At 45.6% G+C, this 27,883-nt stretch overlaps 1 long non-coding RNA gene across 1 annotated transcript; it reads left to right on the plus strand.

Annotated features, from left to right (window-relative positions):
- On the plus strand, positions 1-27,685 carry LOC138565863 (uncharacterized). Its single transcript, XR_011301667.1, has 2 exons — positions 1-60; positions 27,410-27,685. It is a non-coding gene; the product is annotated as an uncharacterized lncRNA (long non-coding RNA).
- The last annotated feature ends 198 nt before the right edge of the window (positions 27,686-27,883 follow it).

Below are 27,883 nucleotides of genomic sequence, written 5' to 3' on the forward strand. Positions count from 1 at the left end.
GTTTGAGTAAGTGTAATGGAAGCCCTGAATGATGAATGGTGCTGATTGGCGAAGACCATTGTGAGTACACTTCTAAGGATATATTTCTCTGAATTTCTAGGGAAGTTTTGATAGACCAAGTGACAAATTGAGGTTGTAATTTAGTAGCATTTATTTTCCTTGTTGGGCCTGTTTTTTGAGAACAAACATAACATTTGGTCCTTTTCTGTATCCAGGCAGTCATAAAGCTTACTGCTCAGCCTCAGAGGGTGAGTTTTAAATTCCTTGGGATGACATCTCTCCTGCACTGTGGCTTTAGTCAGATAAAGTATAATTTTGCTTTCTAGCCCAAAATTGCTGGTTTGATTCACAAATGTAGTCTTTAAAGTAACTTTAGTTTCTATGCTGTAACTGGCTCTTTAAACAGGGGCAACATTATAATAGTTTTGCAATAAAGCTCCGTTCAAAGAGTGACACTTCAAATATCTGTAGATTTTAGTTTTATAATGCTGATTCTCAGTGCTGTAAGTAAAAATTCAGAAATAATGAAAGACTCAATTTGATTTTTACTTTACTGTAACATGCTGTGTTTTGTTTTTCCTCTGAAATGTAACTGTTCTCCCTTTATTAAAGGTTGGTGGGAGGATTTATTTTGGGCATTCTCATTTATTGTGGGTAAACACACTATTGTTGGAGATGGCTTGCTCACATCACAATATTTCCTCATATGTATTTCTTTGGAACGTGTTAAATAGGGACCATTGTAAGGAATTGCCACCTGGCAGGAGTGGAAAGCCCTTGCATTTTTGCTTTTTATTAGTACATAAAATGATGCAGATTATTCCATCTCCAAAGGGGTAATCTGCTATCCATACCCCCTTTTGTCGCAACTCCATACCAAAAGGATAGTGTACTTGTGCCCTGCTGCATCAATAGCCTAATCTGCAACACCTGCGGGGAGTAGACATATGTACTGGGACGAGGAGGAGTAGGGCACGGAGCAATTAAGATTTTCAGTGAAATTAATGCATTTATTCCAGACCCCTCTGTTAGTTCCCACTACTTACTCTTTAAGAAATATACCATGATGCTGAAGCACTTTCCACAAAGAACACAAACTTAAGGCAGATTGCACACTCATTTGGGATTTACAAATGTAAAATGAGAGGAGCTAGCGCCTGGCTTAAATAGATCAACAATAGAAGCCTCTCTGACCTCCTCCCAGGAAGCTGTCATCCCCTGAGTTGAGCAATCCAAGATAACAGATGAACACTTCACCTGGAACAAACTGTTTGCATTGATATTTCTATTTTATTGGATTTCTATAGCCCTTGACACCGAAGAGCTTTGACAAAAGAAAATAGATGGTCCAAGAAATACAAAAAAGCCAAATCACATGATTAATTGTGTATGAAAAAGTAAATAGGCCTTGAAGCAAGTGCGGAATAGAGAAAAGGCGGAAGAAGATCAAATATCCAGAGGGAAAGTGTTCCAGAGCTAAGGAACTATAAGTGAAAAAGAAAAAGACCGGAAATGAGATTGAGCTCAGGTGAGATGGGGGACTGTAAGAAGGAAATGGAACTAAGAACGTAGGGAGTGGGATGGTCAATAAAAAGAGATCAGGGAAGAAAGATAGAGAGGAGCCATACCGTGGATACTTTTCAAGACAATACAAGAGGCAGTATTCAAAGAAAAGCCATTGAAGAGATTGAAGAGCAGAAACAATAGAATCACGAGGAAAGAGTCGATAGAGGAGACAAATTCATTAAGCAATAAGCCCCGAGCCGCGGGGCATTACTGAGTCAGATAATGCACCGAGGCTCATAGTTATAGGCCTGAGCGAAGTGAGGGCCTTAACGATGGCCCCGGGGCATTACCTGACTTGGTAATGCCCCGCGGTGAGGGGCTTATTGCTATTAGTACCCCGACCTGCAAGACCGGTGGGTACTAATAGCATTTTTTCTGTTCCAAAATGCTGCAGTGTTTCGGGCCCAGAAATTAAAAAAATGCTATGTAAAAAAAATGGCCACCGGGAAAGGGAAAACAGAGTCTGTTTTCCCTTTCCATGGCGGACATCGGGAGTGGACGCGCTGGGGACAGAAGTGGCCCCAGTGCGTTCGCTCCTGAAAACAGAGAAAAAAGAAGGTAAATGGGGTTGAGAGGACAGGGAGGGGATCATTTGCAGGAGAGGGGAGTGGAAATATTAAAATGCTTCCCTGAATCACTGGCGTGGGACAATGGCAGCCTCCAGCCGTGTGGAGGCTTGGAGCGGGAATCGCCCCATTTCGAGCCTCATTGGCTGATGGGCTGCCACGCCCCCGGCCAGGAACAAAGGATAGGAATCCCGGCCGAGGGATTCCTGGTTGGGTATAGCCCTGGCGAGGGCCAATCAGAATGTTTGTTACATTGTGATTGACCCTCGCCGATTACTAATAAATATACATAGATATGAGAGGAGGTAACTGATAAGGAAGGAGAACATGTAGCAGTGATGAACAGTAGATGAGTCGAGAGAAGATGAGAGAGGAACCAAAGATTGTTATACCATGAAAGGAAAGAAAGGAAAGAGCATGTCTGATATTAGAGCTACTCCTCATCACCGGAGCATATGGATGTCTGCTCCCTCCCTGCCAGACTGATTGGACGCCTGGAAGTTGTGCCTGCTGCTATTCCACTCCGGCACAGAGGTAGGAGGACCCAGAGAGGAAGAAATATCTCACATATTTTTTTTAATTGAATGAAGAAAAAAGAAAACAACAAAATTTAATTTGGGATATACATCTTTTAAAAACTGCAAAATTTTTGCAGCGCCGCCTGGTATCTCTTTCTTGTGCCCAACAACTCCCTGGGCCGTGAGTGCTGGGAAGATCCTAATCTGTTATTCCTTTCTTTGCCATCCTCGTGGCATTTCCAAGATGGTTGCCGCTTTTGCCGAGCTGTAAAGGCTGTTTGAGTGCCTCCCAACTTGCCTCACTGCAAGCCTATTGGCCACCGGGAAGCCTAAACTGTCCAACTGGGGAGTGGTAGGCTTTAGCCAGACCCCTCCTCAAAGTCCCACCCTCTAAGGCCCATTAATGTCTATTTCCCCTGTCCGTTGCCTGGCTGGGTCTGTGGGTCCTCTCCTACACCCCGCTGCCCACATGCACATGGAGGCTGAGGAGAACTCATCACTTTCTAGACACACTGAAATCAATGGAGCATCTAACATTTCTCTGAACACCTTTGTCACGGCGTCCGCCAGAGAGACTCTAACTAATATCCTCTTCTTCGTTAACACACCAGACCTATGGACCCGCTACATAGTTCTCTCTCCTATCGGCTCTTCTCCCATTAATGGTGGCACTCGCTGGGAGGTTCTCCTTGACCTCTTACCCATTTCCAGAGTCATCATTAATGTCTATTTCAATGGAACCTTCATGGTTCAGAGTCCTCAACCCAACCTTCTTCTCTTTGACAGGCTCCTCCCTCGCCTCTCTAACCTCACTCCTCCTGTCGGGCAGACTCCTTTGCCTTCTATACCTTCCTCCTCCTCTGCACAGCCCCCTTGCCTACTGTGCTGTAGAGAAGGAGCTAAGTACCCTCAGCTCAATCCCCTGACCCATAGTACCTATATGTTGGGAGCCAGAGTGTGAGACACATGCAGTACCAGTGAAAATACTGATACCTAGGAGAATATGGGAAGCAAGGTTCCCACTGACGAAAACATACCTGCATACGAGACAGTATGATGGTCATTTAAATGAAATTCCGGAAGAAACATGAAGGTTAAATGACAAAGACGAAGGGTGACGTCACACGAAGCAAGACTGGCGTGCATAGAAGAGATGCAGAGAGTATATAGAATGCAGATATTCTATAAAGGCATCAAGAAATTATCAAAGATATGTAACATTTTGGGCTCAAGATGAAGAGGCTTATGTTAGAGAAATGTTGAAGATGTAAAGTGATTTCACACGTGTACACCTGCAAAGAAACACAAGCAGACAAAGTATTCTTGAGGCTAACTTCATAGTGAATAGATTGTGGCATGCACCAACCTATTGGAGTCAATAAAGAATGAATGTTGCCACTACGTACAATAGCAGAGCTGAGCTAACGAAGGAAGGCCCTCTTTTCCAATATGTCGCAGTTAAAAAACAAGTGAATTAAAAGCGAATCTCAGAAAGGCGAAGGCTGGATGAGCCAAGTAGCCAAGGCCATATGAGGCTGGGGTGAGCAGACATAGGATACAAATCGTGTGAAAGGTGAAGCTCCTGTTCAGGAGGCATGGACAAAAACAAGAAGACGTCGGAGGTCTAGTAGAAAAATCGTATTTAAATACACTAAAAACTCGATTTTGTGGTCTTCAGTCACATGGGGAGAAGAATTTTGACGAGCATGGTGGTCACACCTACACATGAGTGCAGAGCGTGCCTTCACTCCCCTGAATTCTCCAGAGCACAGAACACTCCCAAGGACAAGTTCAAAGTCTTAATTGACAACAGGCCACTGAGGTGATGATGGATGAATATGCTAATTGGTGGGAAGCTATGGTTAAGGCAAGCTCACCAGCACCGGGACGGTCAGCCTGCGTGCTACTAAACGTAGGTGGAAAGGTACTGATGGAGGTTAGAAGCCAACCAATGATAGAGGACCGCACAATGAAGGGTCCTATAGTTGTATAACCAATGGACATTGTGTATTTGGTGACGTTCATAATGTCATATTTTGGGGTAGGGCTTAGTTGCCCCACCTGATGTTAAAAAACCTATCACCTTCCTTCACCCACTTAGACGAGTATGGATCATATACCTAAATGATCCTTTTAGACCCTATCACACTCGCCATTACATTTTTATAGTTTGCCGCGTAGGATGACGTTAGTAATATGTGGGTTAACGTCACCTATGATGGTTTTTTGCTTAATAAGAATGCTTTTTGAGATCGTGATGAGAAACGTCCATTGACGTCTGTTGTACTCCCTGTTTTAGATAATTAATATGAAAACACTTATCATTTGCCAAATGCCTGAGTCGCTTTCTATTATTGATGTTTGAATAATTTTTGCATCCCCATCCATCTCAAGGATATAGCTATCTCATCTTAAAGGGGTGGGGAAACCTCCCGGTTCAGTGCCCTCCTCCTCCTCCTCTGCACAGGCCTGCTTGCCCACTGTGCCTTCCTCCTCCTCTGCACAGTCTCCCTTGCCCACTGTGCCTTCCTCCCCCTCTCTACAGGTGCCCTTGCCTTGTCGTACTGTCCCAGCTCCCTTATTGTGCTTGGCTCGTTCACCTTCCTCCACTATCCCTCTGGCCCTCTTTCCACCCTTGGGGGGACCACCATCCCCTGTGCCTCCCAAGGAAGACCTTCAAAGATGGCAAGCTGCTACACATTGCCACTGTCAACACTCATTCCGTTGTCAAACATTTGTCTGACATCTGCAACCTCCTTGAACTCATGGATTTTGATGTGCTCGCCATCACGGAGACATGGTTCTAGGATAGCTCCATCACTAGCTTTGACACACTCCTCCCTGAAGGCTACAAAATCCTCTCTGTGCCCAGGCCTAAGAAGACAGGTGGGGGGGTGAGGCTTATCTTCCCAGAATGGATACCTGTGTCCATCATCCCTACTCAGGCCTACTCCTCCATCGAGTACCTAGTTTGCAGACTCTTAATCTCTCCTAAATCTTCTCACCTTATGGCCACCAGGACAGTCCACTCTCTTCCTCGCAGAATGGGCTGACCTGGCCTCCTCTCTACTTTCCTTCTCCTCTCAACTCCTCCTGATGGGTGATCTTAACATCCATCCGGACTCTTCTGACTCATCAAGTACTTTCTTCAACCTTTGCGACTCTCTCTCCCTTGTTATCCTACCCTCTGGTTCCACGCACACTACGGGCCACACTTTGGATGCTCTCATCTCTACTGACTTCCCTCTCTCTATCCCTCTCACTACCTCTCTCTCTTGGACTGACCACTCTCTTCTCTCAACACTCCTGAAGCTCTCCTCTCCTCTTGCAGCAGCACACCCGCACAGCCACTCAGCTTCAAAGTCACCAGACCCATGAAAAAAGTGACAGTGGCTGCCTTTGCCTCCACTTACTCTCCTCCACCCATTCCTGCAACTGACTCCCACCCTGACACAGCCCTCGCTAACCTGTATCTTTCTCTTGCCAACACTCTTGATACTCTGAAGCCTTCCAAAAAGTGCAACTCTTGGTACGACTCTGATCTGGCCGCCCTTAAACGCAAATGTAGGGCAGCTGAGTAAAAATGGAATTCATCGGCCGAGCCATCTGACAAACTGGCCTACCGCCTCCTTCAAAGGTCATATCGGGTCTGCATCGGCTCCAAAAATTGAGTCTTTATTCAAGACTGCATCTCCGCGGCATCAAGCAACACTGCTGAAATTTTGTCTGTAAGAAACTGGCCAATCCAAGAGCAGCCTCTCTTCTACCACGCCAACCCAGGACCTTTGCTCAGCTCTGGCTGCACACTTTATCACAAAAACCCAAGACAGCCTTTCCTCCCTCTCTTCCACACCACAGCACACACCACCACAGGATCCTCTCTTGCCCTCCCTCCACTCCACTCTCTACTCTCTCACCTATCACATCCGATGAGGTATCCAGACAAATCTGTCTGAAATCTTCATCCAAACAGGTGGACCCCTGCCCCTCAAAAACCATTAAGGACAATATTGACTTCTACACCCCAGTCTTGGCTGATCTCCGCAATCTCTCCTTTTCCACTGGAATGTTCCCAACTGCTCTTAAAGACCCCCTTGTGCACCCTCTGCTCAAGATACCCTCTGTGGACCCCTCCATTCTGACAAACTATCGCCCGATCTCTATCACTCCTTTCCGAGCCAAATCCTAGAGAGGTATCTCTCAGCTGACCCTCCACACTGAATCTATTGGTTGCTTCCACGACCATAAGTCTGGCTTTAGAGCATTTAGAGGCACGGAAACTGCTCTTATGAACACCCGTGAAGACCTGCTCTCAAACCTCGAGACTAATACTCCCTCGGTGCGCATTCTTCTTTACCTCTCCTCTGCCTTTGACATGGTTAACCACAACATCCTGATCACACATCAGGCTCTGGCGTGGTTAAGCTCCTTCCTCTACAACCACTCATCCCAGGTGGAACCCAGAGTCTTTTACTCGACTATTGCTCTCTCTACCTGTGGTGTTCCCCAGGGATCTAACCTATCCCCCTGGTTCTTCAATGTCTATATGGCTGCCTTGGCACGTGTGATTGCCACTTTCACCTCCAGTGTTACGCAGATGACGTGCAACTATCTTTCAGGGTATCGTCAGCTGCCTCCTCTTCCTCGCTCATATCTGATTGTGTGTCGGCTACTCAGTCATGGTGTGCAGCAAATTACATTTGCCTTAACGCCAGTAAGACTGAGATTGTTTGCATTGGGACCCCTGCTCCCACCTTCCCATTCTCATTCTGGCCAGCCTCCTTTGGCCCTGCGCCCGCACCCACCTGCGAGGAAGAAAACCTTGGGGTCATCTTCGACTCCACTCTCTCCTTCTCCTCTCACACTTTGGACATCTCTAAGAAGTCTAACTATCAGCTACACCGTCTCAGAGATACTCTACCTTTTCTCACTTTCCCCCATTGGCTCACTGTCTCTAGAGCCCTGGTTATCTCTAGGCTGGACTACTGCAACAGCCTCCCTGCTTCTGGCTTGCTCCCTCTGCAACTCATCCAGAACAAAACCGCAAGACTTATCCTTGGCCTCAAGCCCATGGACTGCAACTCTCCAGCACTGAAATTCATTCACTGGCTCCCCATATCTGCAAGGATCAAGTTCAAGACCCTATGCATTGTCCACAAGGATTTCTGGGGCCTGGGACCTACCTATCTGCAATGTTGCCTACCTTAATGCTGTCCTTCCCGAGCCCTCCGCTCATCTACCTCCTGACTTCTGCTATTGAGCCGGTTCTCCAGGCAGAGATTTGGAGGGAGATCCTTATCCTCAGCAGGTGACTCACTCTGGAATAGCCTCCGTGCTTCCCTCCGTCTTGACCATGATCTTCTTAAGTTCCGGACACTCCTCAAGACCTTCCTCTTCTCCTCTTTCTTCTCTCTCCCTTTACCCTGCTAAGCTACCTCTCTGCTCTTTCCCTCGCCCTCTCCTCTTCCTCACAGCTGGCTGGCTGCCTGGTGTACCTCAGAGTCTCACAGGTCCTGGGAAACCCCACCAGTCCTCTCTCGCACTTGCATCAGGGCCCTGAACTTGCCCAACCCACACTGCATTTTAGAAATGACCCAAGAGAGTGGCTCTCTCTGCACTTACCCCAGATGCCACTGACTGGGTGAACTTGGACCACTCCTCCCTTTATCCATCTGTGCACTTGCATGAACCAAATGTACTGTGCCAGGAGATTTTCTGTCTACTCTCCCCTGTCTTCACCCCATAATTGCACTTGGTAAAACTGCAGAGTCACCGCCAGGCCTATTTGCTCTCTCTAAACTGTAATTGTATTAGAAGCACCTACTCTGCCTGTGCAGACTATTATCGTCTCAGAATTTCAATGGCTCTGATTCTGCTGTTGTCTTCCCCATGTTCCCACCCTCCTTGAGCACCTAGAAACACTTGCCTGTGTATAGGTGCTTTATAAATAAACATTACCATTACCATACCATTACCATAGAAAGATAACAGCAGGAATGAGCAACAGAGGAAATATGTGAAGAAAAGGATACAGTGGGGTCCAGAATGACTCCAAGATTAAGCTACAGTCCAATGAGATGGTATCCCTGAGACAGCAGCTAATAGTAATAGGGGACATCTTCCTACCCCACCCAGAGGCCCCAAGGCAGCAAACAGGCTTTTGGACACTCTAAAGTCTGTCATTCTAACCATTCTAAGTGCTTTGAAACACATTGTGTATAGGCCCTATATAAATAAATTATCATATCATATCAAGTAGTTTAGGAAAGCTGTGTCACATCCAGGAATGCTAGCTCAGCCGCTTCTGTTTCCGAAAGGTCTGAGATGGACTGAGAATTTCCAGCACCATGTGAAAAGAAGATACCATGTTTGGTCTACAGGAGGGGTTACGTCTCAAAAGAATGACTATAGGGTAAACTATCAAATAGGGTCAGGAACAGAGCTCAGCCTCCAGTACACCATACTTCTGGCTGTGGTGATAGCTACCGGGCACTCTTGAATGACAAATACTGTAGATCCACTGAAGCTATGGGTTCAAAGGGGGCCCCCTGAAGAGCCTAAAGGACAGATATAAGATCCCAGGCAAGAGCCATAGACCTCACTCTGTGGTGGCAAAGGGCATAACTTATTAGCCACAACTGGCTCAGCATTTCCGACCCCTCTCCAGAGATGCCTAAAATCCTGATGCCAGAACATCGTGCCCTGCGGGGTGAACCAGGCACAAGTCAATACTCTCCTGAAGGAACTGGGAAAACTACCTATCCTGCAGTCCAGTGGTAGAATATCCTGCTTCCCACACCACTTCATAAATGTATCCCAATGCCTAGCATAAGATTTGAGAGTGGCTGTTTCTCTAGAAATATTGCAAGGAGGGGAAATCATTCTTATGAACCCCTGCACTGGTGGAGGGGAAGGTAGCACCACCAGGCAGAAGAGCCATTAAATAAATCAGTGAGGAAAGTAGGCTCATTGGGGCAAGAAGAGTTCCACCAAGATTGGCTATGCTCTGTCCTTCCTGATGATCAGAATTACACTGACTGGAGGCGAATCCTGGAAAATTATAACTGGAAAATTATAACTTAAAGGCGGGGAAATGTCACCCAAGCACCAGAACCCTGGACTGTGAACAAAAAAGGGGAAGAGAGGCATTCTGAGAGGATACAAATATGTCTATTGTGGGCCACACAACCTGTGGCTGATCATTCTGAATGCCTTTTTGGCCAGACACCACTCTGAGGAGGATGGAACAGATCAGCTCAACAAATCTGCCTCTGAGTACTCTAGCCCATGGAAATGGATGGCTCTCACAGGTGGGATACTGGCCTCTGCCCAAACACCCTGATCCCTTGCAACCCGCCCAAAATCTCTGTACTTTGTCCACCCCTGGTGATTGATATACACTAGAGCTGAGGTATTGTCAGTCAGGAAGAGAAAAGACTACCACAGGATTATCTATGTTAAGAACAGCAATGCCTGACAACATGCCTTCAACGCCCTACAGTTTGATGACATTTCCTGGTTTGTCTGAGACCAGAGTCCCTAGGTGGAATGAGGACCAAATAAGGCCCCTCAGCCATTCCTGCTGGCACCCATTGTAATAACTACTGAAAAAGGGGAGTCCAGGGGAAACCATTTCATGTTATTTTCTAGTGCTAACCACCACTGCAGCTGCCTTGCCAAATTCTCTGACTTCGGGAATCCCCCACTTGTGCAAACTGGAATGGAAGTGGCTGTAGATGTAGATATTCCCAAAGTGTGGCAAAAACATTTCACATCATCAGACCCTAGAACCTCAGCCACAAACATGCCAGAGACTGATAACAAAGATACAGACACTCCCTGGACTATCTGAGCAACATTGGCCAGTCCTTTGTCAAGGAATTGCAATCTCTGGGTTGGAATCAATCTGATTTCTTTTGATTGAGCAGGAGCCCAAAGTCTGTCAACACCTCGCAAGTCCTTTTCACAATTTCCCCACCTCCAGACAAGATGAACCCTGAATCAGCCGGTCATCCCGAGGTAAAGGTAATGGGGATCCCCTTCTTGTGCAGGAGACCTGTCAGAGGTGCTAGAACATTGGTGAAACTGTCAGAGAAAAGTGTTGCCCAAAAGGCCACGCACAGAATCGAAAGCGGTGGTGCACGTCAGAAACATAAATGACGCAGGGTGATTTGGGATATAGATATAGCCATCTTGGAGGTCCAAAGAAGCAAGCCAATTACCCTGATCCACCAGTGGAATAATCCTCTGAGAGGTCCCCCTTTTAAGGTGATCTACCAAATGAATCGATTCACTTTCTTCCGTTTAATGACTAGCTGAAAACTTCATGAAACCTTTGGGACCAAGACGATAATGGAGTAACATCCTCACCACTTCTGATCCGCAGGAACCCTCATGATTGCCTCTTTTATAATCACAGCCTGAATATCTAATTGATAGGCTGCTTGCAACAATTGGCTTTTTGTTAAATGCAGTTGCCACTGTCCCTGTTTCTACCCAAGGATCCAAAATCCCAAAAATATCCTTGTCGGACAAGGTCCAACACCAGGGGTTGGAGGTTCTTGTATCCTAAACCTGAAGTAATAGCAAAAACCTGGCCCCACCAGAGAGAGCCCGGCATAGTCAGGAGCATTGCTGCTTGGCAGGAGAAGCCTCAGGCCTAGAGACCGGAGGCCTTGTATACTTCACCCTGAAGACAGGCTTACAACCCCTTGAGGTAGTGAGGGCAAGTAGAGATTTCCTTTTTTTTTTTAAATGGTATGGTTTAATTTTTAAACTTTTCATTTGTCTCCCGTTTTCCAGGGTTTCTTTTTAACTTATTACAGGTTTGCCAAGACTTAGAATTTCTTGTAGAAATTGGCATATTGTCAAGATAAGTTTTTGTGATTTGCCGTTGAGCATCTCCACCATCTTTCTTCTGTCTCCAATATTTGCTCTCCGATCTTATACTAGCTGCCGAATCTAGATCTTTGTTCTGAGAGATCGTTGCATTCCATTAGTAGGTGGAACAGTGTTTCAGATTTTTGAGTATCTGAGCAGAAGCGACAAAAATGTTCTGTTGGAGCGATTTGTCTGGTTTTGGCGAGATAAAAGCGTGTTGGTATGGTGTTCATTCGGACTTTCAGATATATTGCATGCATTTTAGCATCAGGAAAGATGATCAGGTAAGCTGGTAATTCGTTAATGGATCTAATGTCTGTGCCACATTGTAGGTTGAGGGTGTATTTTGTTTTTTCCTCAAGGGTTTTTATCCAGTAATTTTCCATTATTTTTATTTTTGCATGTTGAGGTCGCGTCATGAGCATTTCATGTGAGATTTTTTCTGTTTGCATGAGTTGATCCAAGTTGCTTTTCCACTTAGCGAGGATTGTGTTGTTCATTGCTCCGTCGTGGAACTTCAAGATTTGAATTGCTGGTGTTTACTCATCGGTGAGGACCTTGCGGTATAGGTCTAGTTGTTTCCATAAAACAATTTAACTGATGGACTGTAGTGCTATTTCGTGTCTGATCCTAGGCATGGGAAAGGAAGGTGGCAGCTGCAAGATCTTACGCCAAAAGAGGGCTTCTAGTTTCGTCAAGCTATAGTCCGTTGCGTGTATCATGGCTTCTGTTCCATAGACTATTGTCGGAATCACCTTTTGCTTGTAGTATGTGGTTATTGGTTTGAAAGAGTATTTTACGAATTTGCGCTGGATCATGCAACCTTGTCTTGCCAGAGATTGAATCCGTTGTTCCAGTTTCAGAGTCCACTCTTTTTCGGATTTGGATTGGTTTATGTGGATGCCCAAGTATTTAAATGTTGTTACTTCTTCGAGCCGATTGTCATTTAAATGGCTTTTTAGTTGTTTTCCGTTGTTATTGGTCGGTCTGGACAGTTGCATGATTTTTGTCTTTTTTGTATTGATGGTGAGTTTGTTAAGATTCATATAAAGGCTTAGTTGGCTGAGGCTGTTTTGTAGACCTGATGGTGTCTTGTCCAGGAGAATGATATCGTCTGCATATGTCATGATTGTTACAGGTATTGAGTTGATCTTTGGGGGATTAAGGGCATCCCACTGTCGATGGGTCTCAATGTCTGCAGTAAAGAGATTATACAATGTGGCTGCTAGAGGGCATCCTTGTTTTAGACCATTTTCGGCTTTTATTTTTGGTGTTGTATGGCCTTCTCTTGTAAGTCTTATTGCTATGGTGGTGTTTGAATAAAGTTGTTTGATTGGGCCTAGTATGTCATTAGGGCATTCCCATTTTTTGGGTTTATTCCAAAGTGTTTGCCGGGATATCCCATCAAAGGCTATCCTATGAAAGCCACGTAAAATTTTGTTTTGCTGTGAATTGCTTCGTGTTTTATCAGATTTAGCAGTAGTAAGTTGATGTTTGTCCCGACATTTGGGGTGAAGCCAGTTTGTCTTATTGCGAAGCGCTTTGTGTCAGTTGCCCACTAGTTAAGTTTTTTCAGGAGAATCGATGCGAACAGCTTTCCTAACGGATCCAGTAAAGCAATTGGGCGGAAATTTGTCGGATCGTCCCTCGGACCTTGTTTATGGATAGGAACGATGGTCGCAGTTTTCCATGATGTTGGTATCTGGTTAAGCTTGATAATGAGCATGATGATATTTCTCATGAGATTGGCCCATGAGTGTGGATCTTTCTTTATCATTGCGTTCAATGTTCTGTCAGGACCTGGAGCACGAGATGTGTTGAGTTTTTGGATCATCTCAAAAATGTCTTGATAGCTGCAGTTTACTGTCCACTTTATGTTCTGTCTTTGTGAATTTTTTCCAGTTTCTGATGGTCGGGCTTTATATATTTTTGTGTAATGTTCAATCCATCGATGTTCAGTCACATTTCCTGTCCGTTTTTGCTGATGTGCTGCGTTATTGTTCAGAAGATTCCATAGGTCTAGAAGATTGTGTGTTTTGTAAGTTTCTAAGACTGCTTCTGCTTGTAGTAACATCATGTTATGCGTTTTAATCCAGTTTCTGTAGGTTTGTTTGGCTGCTTTTATTTTGGCGAATGATTCCTTGTCCTTTTTTTTTCGTCATTTGCCGCACTGTGTTTCTCAGTGCCCTTTTCCTTTCAACTAGCTCCTTGTTGTATGAGTGTTGGTGAGTCTGTAAGGTATGCTGTTTGGTTGGTTTGTAGTGAGGTTGCAGTAACCAACCGTAATTTAATTTCTGGTCGTCAGGTAAGGTGGTTTGGATAAATTGTCTTGTCAGTGAGCTTGTTACTTGTTGGGTTATGCAAAGTTTTTTACTAGCTGTGCAGACTTCTAGCGGGGTAGGACGATTAGGCTGAGGTTGGCGTGGCATGTCTTGTCCTTGTACGGCAAGTTGGTTATGGTCGCTCTTTGTTGTTGCAATTATGCTTGTAGTTTGTACTGCAGCTCTTAGCTCTTTGGACAGATAAATGTAATCAATTATGCCAGGTGATTTGCCTCGGGACCAGGTGGAAAGGGGCTTGCCTGTTTCGTCTTTAGGACAATCATTGGATAGTAGGTTACGGATGCTGGTTTCTTTGATCAATTTTTTTGCACAAATTGTTAGTTTTTCGTTAATAGTTGGTTGTCTGTCTTGCTGCCATAGATGTAGGTTTAGGTCGCCACATAATATGAATTCAATTCTTGAATGTTTGAGAATGAGGTTGTCAACTGTTGAAAGACACCGTCCCAGAATGCTTCATTTTTGATTGCCACTGGATTCCAGTACAGATTCATGATTGCAATTTTTCTTTTCTTTCTTGTTTGGGTGTTTTTGTAGTAGAACCTAGGCCTTCATTTGTCGTTATTTTTATGACTGTACTTTGTATCCACGGATTGATGTTTGTTGTGTGCAGTATTGACCATGTGGGGTCAATCTTGAATAGCGTTAGTAAACCAGATGAGGGTCTTCCTTTGGTTCTTGTTAGAGCTGGATTTAGGAAGGCTAGAAAACCGTCGCAGCATGGAGTATTGGAAAGCCATGTTTGTTGAAAACAAATGATCTCATATGAGTCGAATTCAGGTGATGGGTCATTAAACAAGTGGGAGTTTCCCCGTGTGTTCCATGGGCACAGGGTCCAGCTGTGTAATATGTTGATTGATGGTTATGAGATATTGCTCAGCTCTGTAGACTCTGAGAGGTTTAGGCTGTCTTCCGATGCATACTGACGTCTGATTGGACGATCGATGTTGTAGCTCATCCTTGTTTCATCTTGGTTATGTATACTGTCTTCTAGGGTATACTGACATCTGACTTGGCGATCGCCGTTGTTGTTGGTGGGGTTATTTTGTTCAGTTTTAAGGTTATGGCCCGCGGTCTTCCTCAGGTGGTCAGACACAGTTGGAAGGTTGCTTAAGTGGTTTTGTCTCTCGTTTGACTGTTTTCTCTGATGTTCTTGGTTGAGATTGATGCGAAAGCGTTTCTGGGGTTTTCCCTTCTGATGATAACTTCATATTTCGTTTTGATGTCAGGCGTACAGCTAAAATCCAGCTTGTGTAGCGCGTATTTTGATGTTAAGATTTGCTCCATAGTTGTTTTGTTGTGTAGTTTTAGCAATATTTTGTCATTGGAGTTTTCGTCTACAAAGATGACTAGGTCGATGTCTCTGGAACCTACTTGGATGAGGTTTGGGATTGCTTGGAAAAGGATTAGAATGTTCGCTCTATTTAGGACCAGTTTGGTAGGCCTCGTAATGATGTTTTCTATTTGTACCATGTGGCACTCTGTTGACTGAAATGGGTTCAAAAATATTGGTTCAGATAGATCTGTGCATTCTCTCGGGTGATGTGATCCAGGGTTTTCTTGTGTTGGATGAGTTGGGGAGTGCCTGGTTCCGGTGCTAATGCTTGTTTCATTGAGAAGCGAGGTTGAGGAGATTTCGTCATATGTTGACTGTTTACTAGGAGCGTCAATTGAATTGGTCATTGATCTGTCTGAAATTTCTTCACACGAGATTGTGTAGATGACAGAGTGATTTGGTTGGTATTCGTCGATGACTATTAGACTTGAGTCATTTAGTTGACTTTTCGTTTTCATTTTTCCTTGTGTTGGTGGGTCCTCATGCATCGTTAAGTTGAGTAGATCGTCTGATTCCGCGCTTTGGTCCTTGTGTATTAGCGCTGTCGTCGCTACTGATTTTTTGTTTGGCTTTGGTGCTGGTGGGTCCTGGTGTTTCGTTATGGACTTTTTGGATTGATTTTTAGGTGTTTTTTCTGTGGTTGAATTTTTAGATGTTGTTTCTGGAGCCGGCTTTGGTATTGACAGGTTTCGGAGAAATGCTTGTGACACTGTTTGCTTTTGAGTGTATTTGGTGGGTTTCTTTACTGGTTCTTTGTCGGTTTTCTTTGCTGGACCGAAGATCCCGAAACTATCATTGCCGATCACGGTTTGTGAGCCGTTTATCAGCTTTGTTTTCTCTTTGCACGCGTTTGATGGGTTTGTTATTTGGGTTGATGAAGACGTTGAAGGTTTGTTTGGTGTAGATCTAGCTTGATCAAGGTTTAGTTTTTCGGGTATCATGCAAGGTAGTGTGTTTTCTTTTGGTGTGTTCTGTGGTAAGGGCACTTGTTGTTGTTGGTTTCTAAGTAAGGTCATAAATTCTGTTGTGAGTTGAATCTTTTCTTCCTTATCGCCTCGTGCTATCTCAAAAAGTCTTTGTTGCCAGGTATGCGATTGTTCTGCTTTAGAGTCTAAACGTTTCCCAATTGAATTTATGAAGTCTTCTGTGTGTATTTGCTTAGTGTGAATCATTGCCAGGAGAGTGGCTGGGTCTTGTATGTTGTCTTTTATTGCTTCGTGAAGTTTAAGGAAGGGTACCATGGAATGGGACACCACTGCTAGCAGCATGTTTTGTAGTTCTAACATTGATGTTGGAAGTCTGTGATTTGGATTATCATCATTTGGCGAAAGGTGTTTTCCTATATCTCCAGATATTGGGGTAGGGTAGTTTGTGATATTTCCTTGCGCCGGGGTATGGAAGGATTCTTCAGCGTCGTAGTCAAATTGGGTAGTTATTTGTTATTTTTTCCTATTTCATCTTTTGAGGATGATAGCAAGAGCTTTTCTTGAGTGTTCTTGCATGTTTATATTGCTTGTTGGTGTTGTTCACCTTATCCTCCAATTCATACCCGAAACCTGAAAGGTGAGACGAGCGCCAGTGTTTTGAACATTTTCAATATTCCAGCCCCTTACTTGAAGGTGCCTCTGGCTGAGACTTCAGATCCCATGGTCAGTGCAGCACATCTGACTGAATCGTAAACCAGGTCAGAAAGCAACTGGTCTTCAATACTTTTATTCCCTCAATTAAACTGGAGCAGTCAGTCACCTCCTCCATGTTATCTATACATGTCAGAAAAGTCGTCCAATAGAGATTTAGCCATATATGTGGCTTATGGAACGGATGGAATGATGGAACTGATGGAGTGAAGGAACAGATGGAATGGTGGAACGGATGGAATGATGGAACAGATGGAGTGATGGAATAGATGGAGTGATGGAACGGATGAAACGCATAGAACGGATACGCATAGAACGGATCAAACTCATGGAACAGATCGAATGCATGGAACGGATCGAACACTTAGAACTGATCGAACACATGGAACTGATGGAACACATGGAACTGATGGAACGCATGGAACTGATGGAACACATGGAACTGATGGAATGCATGGAACAGACGGAATGGATGGACTGGATGGAATAGATAGACCGGATGGAATGGATAGACTGGATGGAATGGATGGAGTGGATGGACTTGATTGAGGGGATGGACCAGTTCGAGGGGATGGAACTGATGGAATGGATGGATCGGATGGATCGGATGGAGTGGATGGAATGGACGGAACAGATAAGAGGATGAAGAGGATGGCACGGATGGAACGTATGGAGCAATTGGAACGGATGGCGCAAATGGAACGGATGGAACGGATGGAGTACATGGTACGGATGGAGTGCATGTAACAGACAGAGTGCATCTTACAGAGGGAGTGCATGTGACAGATGGTGCGGACTCTACGAATGGTGTGTACGCTATGGTTGGTGTGGACGCTACGGTTGGTGCAGATGCCTCGGATGGTGCAGACACTTCGGATGGTGGTGACGCTGCGGATGGTGTGGACGCTGCAGATGCCACGGATGCTAAGAATGCTGCAGACACTGCGGAAGCTATGGATGGCGCTGATGCTACGGATGGTACAGACGTTGTGGATGCCACGGCCGGTATGGATGCTGCGGCAGATGGTACATATCTGTATCTCCTATATTTACTATGTACCTGCATCCCCATGTTATCTGTGTCACATTTTAACCCTATCCATCATGTCGCTTTATATACATATGCCGCTATTTACGCCCCTTTGTCCTGTTCTCGTACCTGGTCACAGGCGCTTTACTGATAACCACCATATCACACTACTACGCTTACTCTCTCCTACACACCATCACTCAACTAGAACACAGCTAAACCATGGTAAATTCGGGCTAGCTGTTCTCATACTAACATGACCCCACGAACACCCCATCATCCTAATAAAACACAGCTAGCTGAGCACATTCCGGCTAGCTTAGGCATCTCCTCAGGCCTAACACAGCAGGAACTCAGTCTGGGTGTCCACCCTCCAGACTGAACACATCCAACTGAATTCCCCAGCACCACACCTACCGATATGAAGCAGCTATCATGCAACAACCACACCAGCTTCACACATATCCGGTGCGCCCACACACCATACGACACTCCCTCTCTCTACTGACTTGATCTGCGGTTCCCGAGGGCGTTCAACCAACGAGCGCTTTGAGGTCATACCAGTGATATATAAGGTGCTATATTTATTTTATTTTATTTCATTTTGCATTTGTAAAGCACCCAGCAGCCGGGGGCATCGAGGTGCTGTTTAAAGGAAGTGTCTTAGTTACAGGGGTGAGGTTGGTGCAAGATTACAATAGTCAGAACAAGGTTACAATGGTTGAGTGCCTTACATTAGTCCGTACATGGTTACCGTAGTAGAGTGCTAAACTTGTTGGCAAGACGAGCACAGACATATGGGTAATACACACATGCGGTAAAAGGTCCAATGTGGGGTTTACACAAACAACATGGTTTTTATTGCTTTTCTGAAGACCAAGTGGGACTCAATGCCTCTGAGAGAGGGGGGTAACAGGTTCCAGTTGGTGGCTGCAAGCACTGGGAAGCTAGAGCCGCCTGCGCTAGTTCTGATGCTTTTAGGAATGGTTAGTCGGTTGGTGTGGCTGGATCTGATGGGTCTGTTTGAGGGGGCACAGAGAATCTTTGTGCAAGGTAGCGAGGTGCTGTGTCTTGGCAACATTTGTGGGTGAGTGCCAGTGACTTAAAAAGGATATGTTCCTTGACGGGTTGCCAGTGGACGGATTTCCTGGTGGCCGAGATGTGGTCTCTTTTTGATACTCCGGTGACTGCTCTAAGTGCATTGTTCTGCAACGTTTGAAGTTTTTTGATGTTTTTCACAGAGGTGCCTAGTAGGAGTGCATTGTCATAGTCTAGGTGGCATCCTATAATTGCTCTGGCGATGGTGAGGGAGTTTTTCTGCGATAGGAAAGGCCTTGCGCAGTGATAAGTTTTGAGTGATAGGCAGCTGCTGATGAGATTGCATTAACCTGTCTGGTCATGGTGGGGTTTGAGTCCAGGTATACTCCCAGAGTTTTGACTGACTGGGATACCGGGATGCAGGAGTTGTCAATGAGAAAGGAATCATATTGGGATCCCATTTTTTGATTGTGGCCAGGGACCCAATGATAAGTAGTTCTGTCTTTTCACTGTTGAGGCAGAGCCAGTTTTCAGCCATCCATGTCTGGATGGTGGTGTAGATGGAATTAAGAGTTTTTTGGTCGGTCTCATAATCGCCTGTAAGAGGGATGAGGACCTGTGCATCGTCCGCGTAATTGGTGTATGTGATGCCCATCGAGTCGAGATATATGAATAGTGACCTTGTGAATAGGTTGTACAGTGTGGGAGATATGCAAGACCCCTGAGGGACACCACACTTAATTAGTTGAGGTTGGGAACACGCTTGGTCTGGAAAGACTTTGATTTCTCTACCCCTGAGGAAGGATGCGATCTATGCAGTGGCATCTGATGAGAAGTTGCCTGCTGTTGAGAGGGGGTGGCAAAGGGTGTCATGGTCGACCAGGTTGAAAGCCGCAGAGTCTCTGAGGTCATCGATTTGGTTCTTGAGATGCAATAGTGTGGTTTCTGTACCATGGTTGGGGCGGAAGCCGGATTGCCAGAGACCAAGCAATAGAGGAGCTTCTAGGTATTTCTGTACTTGAAGGTAGGCAGCTTTGTCCAGAATCTTCAGAAGGAAGGGAACCGTCGTGATGGGCCTGTTGTTCCCTGGTGAATTTGGATCTAGTGTAGGTTTTTTCAACAGTGGGCGCACCCATGCTTCTTTGAGGCAGGAAGGCACTTGATTTGATTTGAAGGAAGCGTTGATGAATGCTGTGAAGAACAGTACCATTGTGGGGGCACTGTCCTTGATGAGCTGGGCCGTGCATGAGTCGCCCTTACAGTTGCAGGGCTTGATCGAGTTGAGTATGGTTAGGACTTCCTCTTCTGTCATCTCCTGGACTGAGAAGTCTGGCATTTTGGATGGGATGTTCTGGTGTAGGTCAGATAGTTGTAGAGATAGGGCTTTTTGGGGCTGATGATTTTTTCTTGTAGGGTGTTCAGTTTATTGAGCATGGCTTCTTGAATGTCGTTACACCATTCTTTGTCTTTGTTCAAGGGGTTAGAAGGGGGAGTGGGAGTCTCCAGTTCTCTGAAGATTGCGAAGATTTCTCTGGATCCAGATTTGGAGTTGGCTATCCTGGCATTGAAGGAGTTAGCTTTGGCTGTGATGATTGCGGATTTGTATTGTTTAGCAATGCTTTTAAAGGCATGTTCGGTGGTGTCACTGGGGTTCGTTTGCCATACTGAGAGGGCTGAACGTTTTTGTGAGCGCAGTTTCAGGAGATCCTGGGTGAACCATGAGTTGGTTTTTCTGATGGGTTTGGCTTTCCTTTGTGTAAGTGGTGCAATGGTGTCTATGGCTTTGGTGATAATGGAGTTGTAAATTGCTGCGAGGGTGTCCGGATTGTTGGAGAATGGGTGTTCGAGTTCGGGGACCTGGAGGTGTGGAAGTAGTCTTTCCTTGATGAATTGCTTAGCACTCTTGGTGAGGGTGAGTGGCAGTGTTTCTTGGGTGGTGTTGGGAGTTCTGGCATAGTTGAGATCGAAGTGGATAACGGACTGGTCCGACCAAGGAATGGGGGTGATGACTGGGATCGATAACGGACAGTTGTGTTGGGTGATACAATCCAAGATGCGACCTTTGTTGTGGGTTGCTTCTAACACTGCTTGTTTGAAGCCAAGTGTAGCGAGGGCGTTATTGAGGGAGGTGGCATTCCCATCTGCGGGGTCATTGAGACCGAGGTTCATGTCACCGAGGAGGATGGACATGGTGGTTTTCTTGAGGTTGTCGCTGATGGCAGGTAGGAATGCTTCTTGGAATTCTGCTGCTGATCCTAGTGGGCGGTAGGTGACGTGGACGGTGATGGTGCAGCTAGGTGAGGGGTTGATTTTGATGAGTATGTAGTGACAGTTCTTTGAGAGGTTTCCTTTGATTCTTCAGACAGTGGTGGATTGCTTCGCAATGAGTGCAACCCCCCCTCCCTTTTGTGAGTTCCGGTCTTGTCTAGAAATTGTGCAACCATCGGGCAGGGCAAGTGCCAGTGCTGGGCCGGAGGCTTTGTGGAGCCACGTCTCACTAATCAATAGTAGGTCGAGGTTGAATTTGCAGAGAAAGTCATGGATGTCTAGAGCGTGCGCAGGAAGCAATCGCGCATTGATGAGGACACCCTTGAGTGTGGATGGCTTGCTTGGGCATGCCGAGTTGGCGGGTAGGTGCGGTAGGAGCAGTGGGCTTGTTGTTTGTGACAACACCAACCTCGGGACATACATTAGGAGAGTTGGTATTTATAGTAGGAGCAACAGTGGTTGGGCTGGCAGCGTGGTCAGAGGCGGTTTTGAACGCAGTGGCGGTAGAGTACAGGTCATGATCAACAGTAGTAGTTAAGGCAGCAGCCTTGGTCAGAGTGGTGGTGGCGGACACATCATGTTTAACAGTAGCAGTGCTGGGGGTGCATATATCACGTTTATCATTAGCAGTAGTCATGCATTATGCATACACCATGTTCAACAGTAGCAGTGCTGGGGTGCACATATCGTGTTTATCATTAGCACTAGTCATGCATACACCATGATAAACAATAACAATAATGGGGGCGCCTACTAGTGCAACATTGGCAATAGCGGTTGCATATATGTCATGATCAGCAATAGTAGCCATGGTGGTAGTAATGGTGGGGCATACATTGTGATCCACAATGGCAGTAGTGGAAGTGCACACATCATGCTCAGCAGTGGCAGTAATGGTGGCTGTAGACAGGAGGTCCATGTTGGCAGTGATACTTGTGGGTTCGGAAAGTCGCACTGTTTTTTGAAAGTTCTGAATTTATGGCCAGCGCCCTGCAGGGAGACACAGTTTATCCCGACTGGGAATCATGCAGGAGGAGGCTCCTGTGCTGGTGTGTCTCCTTCGGTGGGTAGGGGTGCTGGGGGCCTCACCGGTGGAGCGAGGCCATGATGTAGTGGGGGCGGGGTGGTGGTGGTAGATTGGGAGGGGAGCAGATGTCCGCAAAAGAGTGGTCGGGACATGACGTGCAGCGGATCGGAGGATTAGCCTGGTGCACAGGCGGTCGTTTCTGCAGCGACGCGACAAGGGAGCAGTGCGGCCAGGCGGGACTCCTGTGTGGGCTCGTAAGCGGGATAGCCGCACCTATAGTAGGATGGTGAGCGGCTGAGGGGAGGGGCTCTTACCTTACGTTGTTAGGCGCACCCTCGAGCAGCAGAGAGCAGATGAGATCTCCGGACGTGGCATTTTCCCTGGGCCTTCGCCTGCCGGTCACCTCCCTCTTCCCTTCAAGCAGTAGGGGAGGGGCTGGCAGGCTCCACGAGCCATGGCGGTGATGTTCCGACGGCAATCTGTGTTGTTGTAAGTTGCTATGGCAACAGGAGCAGCCATTTTGGTATGACCAGGCTCCTTGTGGCTCGTAGCAGGAGATCTTGATTTAAATGCTGGTATCATCAGCTGTGAACTCTCCGGTGCCATTTCCACGGCTGGTGGGGTTCCTCCGCACCTAGGCTGATGATGCTCTCGCAGCAGAGCAGACGAGAGCTGCGGACGTGGCCTTTTCCCTGGGCGTTCGCCCTGTGGCTTCGCCTGTCGGTCAGTCCCTCTACCTTCAAAGCATTAGGGGAGGGGTTGGCAGGCTCCACAAACCTATTGGTGCTTCGGGCCACAGCGCTGATGATCGTGCAGCAATCTGCGTTATTGTAAGTTGCTATGGAAATGGGGGCAGCCATTTTGGTACGACCAGGCTCCTCGTGGCTCGTAGTAGGAGATCTTGATTTAAATGCTGGTATCATCAGCTGTGGACTCTCCGGTGCCATGTCCACGGCTGGTGGGGTTCCTCCGCACCTCGGCTGATGATGCTCTCGCAACAGAGCAGACGAAAGCTCCGGACGTGGCCTTTTCCGTGGGCCTTCACCCTGTGGCGTCCGTGCGAAGGCCCAGGGAAAAGGCCATATAAATGCCAAGTAACATAACATAACATAACATAACATGACTCTGCCCGCAGGATACATGTGCTCCTGAAAAGGCTTTCTTTAGAGAGGAATCAACTTTGCAGTTTAATGGATCTCTAGCCGCAGCCACCTCTGAAGACATGGAAGGACTTCCTGTTAGGCTGGAGAGAAAGGAATCGACTTCCAGAGCTGTAGGTATCTTGGCATCATCGGCAAAGGATATATCTTTTCCATAAAATTGGGAATTGATACCCTCTCAGGGTACTTCCATCTCTTAACAGCTGTTTCTTGATTTCTTGATCAGCGACATGCCCTTTGTCGCTTCCTCTTGAAACTACTGTACCGTAAAATTTGCCTCTTATCCAGTATATCAGGTGGTCCCTTAGGGTTTGCATTTCCCTTGGTACTGTGTTCCAGTGTTTGGCCTCCATAGTGCAAAAAGTGCAGCTTCCATGTCATTTTCTCTGCAACATCTTCTGGTTTCTAAGCGTTTTTTTTTCTCGATTTTAGGTCTTTGATTGATTGATAGAGTGAGATTTTGGTTTGATGGAACTCTACTCCATAACCATCAAGTGCTCTGTAGGCAATGGAGTGGGTATTAAACTGTATCTTTTTATTGATTGGTAGCCAGTAGTATGTTCAGAGAGCCGTTGTTTTTTTGTGTTGTTATTGAGTCTGAGCAGGAATCTGGCTGCTGTGTTTTGGATCCATTGAAGTTATTTTGAGAGGTAGTCTGGAATACCAGGTTAATGCTGTTTGTATAGTCAATTCTTGAAAGAATCAGAGGGAGGATGGCCAGTATAGCATTATGCTTGCAAAGGAGAAGTAGGGCATAATCTGTCGGACAGAGCAGAGATGTTATAAGTACTTTTTGACTGTTGCATTGACTTGGTGAGTCTGTTGTCCATCAATGAACCTAGGTTCTTGATCTCCTGAGATGGTTTAGGGCAGTTAAACATTTCAAAAGGACATTCTAGCAGTCTTTCAGGTCTGGTGTGACGTAAAATTATAATTATTTCTGTTTTGTCTGGGTTGAGTTTTAGGTGGTTGGCCGTCATCCATTAATTTATTTGTTTGAGGCAGTAACTGAGTTAGTGCAGGAATTTCTGATGACTGACATTTTGTACATGATTTGCATATCGCCCTGATAGTTGTAACAGGTGAGCCTATAAGCTTTTATGATGTTCATCAACGGGCTCATATAGATATTGAAAAGGAGCTGTGAGATGATTTATCCCTGGAGGAATCCCCAGATGATGGGTTATGAGTTCATATTGAAAAGTGAGAGCCAGAGGATTTCTATTCTGCTCATTAGAAACAATCTCATAATCGCATTCATTGTAGAGTTGCATGGTGGAGTCCAGTTTTTTCAAGACTCCTAATTAGTGCACTGTGGTTAACAGTGTCAAAGACAGCTGAGTGTACGAGTGCTGCAGTAATGTTGTCATTTAAATGCCTGGATGAAATTATTGAGACCACGATAAATGGTTGTCACATTTGTCGAAGCATCTCCAGACAGGATGACATGAAATATTGTGCAGGACCCCACCACATGGAGACATTTAGCAGTAAGTTGACATTGACTTGATGTTGGTCCTCTTTCAACTATGGTAGTTATTGATTATCAATGGTCCCCAGAAATTCAAGTAAATTCTTCTCCTGCAGCGGTAGAGATCATTACTGCGATTGTCAAGATTTTCACGTTTCATAGATTTTTATGGTGGTTAAGTCTGACAGTGAACCTTCCATCACATGCTAAGAGTGCAGTTCATTTCCCCAAAATGTTGGTTTTCACCACAGAAAGATCGCACTTCTGTTTTTCCTGCTCAACGATCTGTTTGACGTATTCATGAGCAATGTCAAATAATTAATCCAAATATGTCACCTAACCAAGAGTTCAGTGGCTCAGGCACTTTGTCAGTTACTTAGGGATCATTGCAACACTCCACATGACAGCGCAAACAGAAATCCCTCAGAACTGATGTTTGGTCGCACAATTGGAACACACATCCCATGTTTCCTCACAGAGGCTCAACTCACTTGGACTGCATCCCCTCTTCAAAACTAGGAATATCGGGACAAAGCCAAGATAAACAAATATCCTGATCAATGTCTAAGAGTGGTATGTCCAAATTCGAGATTGGGGACTGGAATTTGGTGAATGAATATACCCCAAGGAAGGACAAGACAAATTTTGATCCTCATGCCCTCGTGGTAGTGGACATGGAAGGATCAATTATTACTGAGGAAAGGAGAAATAAGACGATTAACATAAATTCATCCCATTTCAAAAATGATGATCATTCTAAGACATTGATGATGAATTCTCCCAAGATATGACAGGAAACAAACAATAATGGTATATTAGTAGATGAAGAGCTTGCTGAGTAACACCATAGTGGTGAGGAGTCCAAATCAGTCAGATCCCAGCAAGCTGTACAGTGACCAAAAAGGTGATTTCAACAAATGTGAAAAGGGAATTCACTTCTCTTTTTAAGTTCAGGGGAGATGATGTCTCCTCTCTATGCTATGTGCTGCTAGATAAAGTGCAACCAGATGAATCTATGTGTTTTTCATGCATGCTGCATGTCAATGTTCAAATCCATCCATACTCTCTTGTCCTTGCCCACTCGCTAAACTAGATTCTCTGATTCTGTTGTTTTCCCATGTCACAGCTCAGCATTTTATTTTTTGCTTCTCTCCACTAAATTAGCATACCTGTCTACTCACCCGCTCATGATATGTAACAGCCATCATAGAATCTCTTCACTCACCCATCAATCCCCTTCCCCATTCAAAGGTGTTAATGGAGCTGTCATCCACAAATACAAAATCCTCTTCTTTAACGCGCATTGGCAACTCAAAGGGTTGACAGGTATGAATGTGGGGCTCTGACCCTTACCTCCCTTCTTTCAGAGCCCTCCATGGCCAGCTTTCAAAGGGTAAGTTTCATCCTCAATTATTCCTTCTGCCATTCCTTCTGCTACTTAGCCCAGCCTCCCATGATCGCATGACCTTTCCCCAGGGGTTGGCCCTCTACTGCCCACTTGAGATTTCTCCTGTGGCACCACACTGATCCCCCACCCCGCCTCCTTCCTGTTCCTTTCACAGGAGGTACTCCTGTACTGGGGGTGTGCCAACAACACATAATACAGCCTGCAGAGACCCCATTAGCACCATGCATGGAATCTATGAGCGGATAGTTGGCTGTCTCTGGTAATCCCAACAAGATATGTCATATTGTGCTCAAGGGTAAAACCATGGGCGTAACAGTAAAGTTAAGAAAATACTGGATGAGATGCTGCTGCAGCACGCTGACTAAAGAAGAAATAAAGCATGTAAAACAATGCTATGTTTGTGTGAAATCAATTATATTTAGAGGGCATTACAGAAAGCTATCCCAGTTCTGCATTCCCTCCACAATGCTGCTTTCACATATACTCCATTGTCCCAATCTGCTAATTCTTCTCAGTGAGTTCATTCAATCCATTGCACCACTTTCACCCTTTGAGTTCTACTTGCTCAGATTCAAATTCCCCAGTGGCCTTTGTGTGTCTCAATGCTCCACGCACACTCCAATATACCCCTAGTTCTCTTTGTGAACCAGAGTTGCTTGTATACGTGTGCGCCCCCAAGCCCTTTGTACCCCCAGTTCCTTGCACCCTTCTCACTCCTTGCACGACACAGCTGCAAGATGTGCCTTTCCCAGTGTTCCATGCACCACCCACCATGATCCTAAGGATCCCCCAATACTTCTTGTGTCTTCTCAAGCTCCTTCTACCACCAGCGCACCAGCACTGACACCAGGCATACTGTGTTTAACACAACTCCCATTGATCTACTGCCAATTGGCCCAACCAATCCCCCTATGGTCGCCTTTCCCCCTGCCACAATGGACATGCCAGGACACGTAATAGTTAATGTAGTAATTGAGTCAGTAATGAACAATTCAGTGCCTTGGCATGTCCCACACCCGCACGCCCAGTGCCTCCTCCCCTATTGTTCCCACTAGGCCGAGTCCACCTTTCTGTAATCCCACTACTCCTGCCAAAACCACATACACTTTTAAAAATCCATCCCTATTATCTTTGACTTTGTTTGTTTATGTTATGTTTATTGTAGAGTGCAAAAGGGATAGAAAGGACAAGGGCTACTGGATGCAAGATGCAGTCGCACAGAGAAAGCAGATGGGTTGTGCCAAACCGCAGAGAGAAAGGGAAGACTTGTGTCAGAAGAAGAGTGTGACGTAGAGCCGAACTTCTTGTCTACCTGCCCAGATTGAAAAAGAATCCACCGTGCAGATATTCGCACCCCACCCTAGCCCGTTATATTAGCAGACCATGTTTTACTCCCTTAAGTTATGCAAAAACTTCCAACAAAGAAAACAGGTGTAAAAGATATACAGGTATTTTCCCTATGTTGCTGCTTACATTGTTGTGTTGATGTGTGCAGACCAGGTGCATCGACAGCTATGCTGCGCAAAGGACCTCTACTCTTGTGTTAATTGATCTGAAGGGAGCCTGTAAGATTCAGAATAAAACGAGCAATTGATAGACACAAACAAATATGGGTCAAAGGTGAAATAACTATCTTTTT

This window comes from Ambystoma mexicanum, chromosome 2p, assembly GCF_040938575.1.
Source record: "Ambystoma mexicanum isolate Mex_15411 chromosome 2p, UKY_AmexF1_1, whole genome shotgun sequence".
NCBI classification, from domain to species: domain Eukaryota; kingdom Metazoa; phylum Chordata; class Amphibia; order Caudata; family Ambystomatidae; genus Ambystoma; species Ambystoma mexicanum.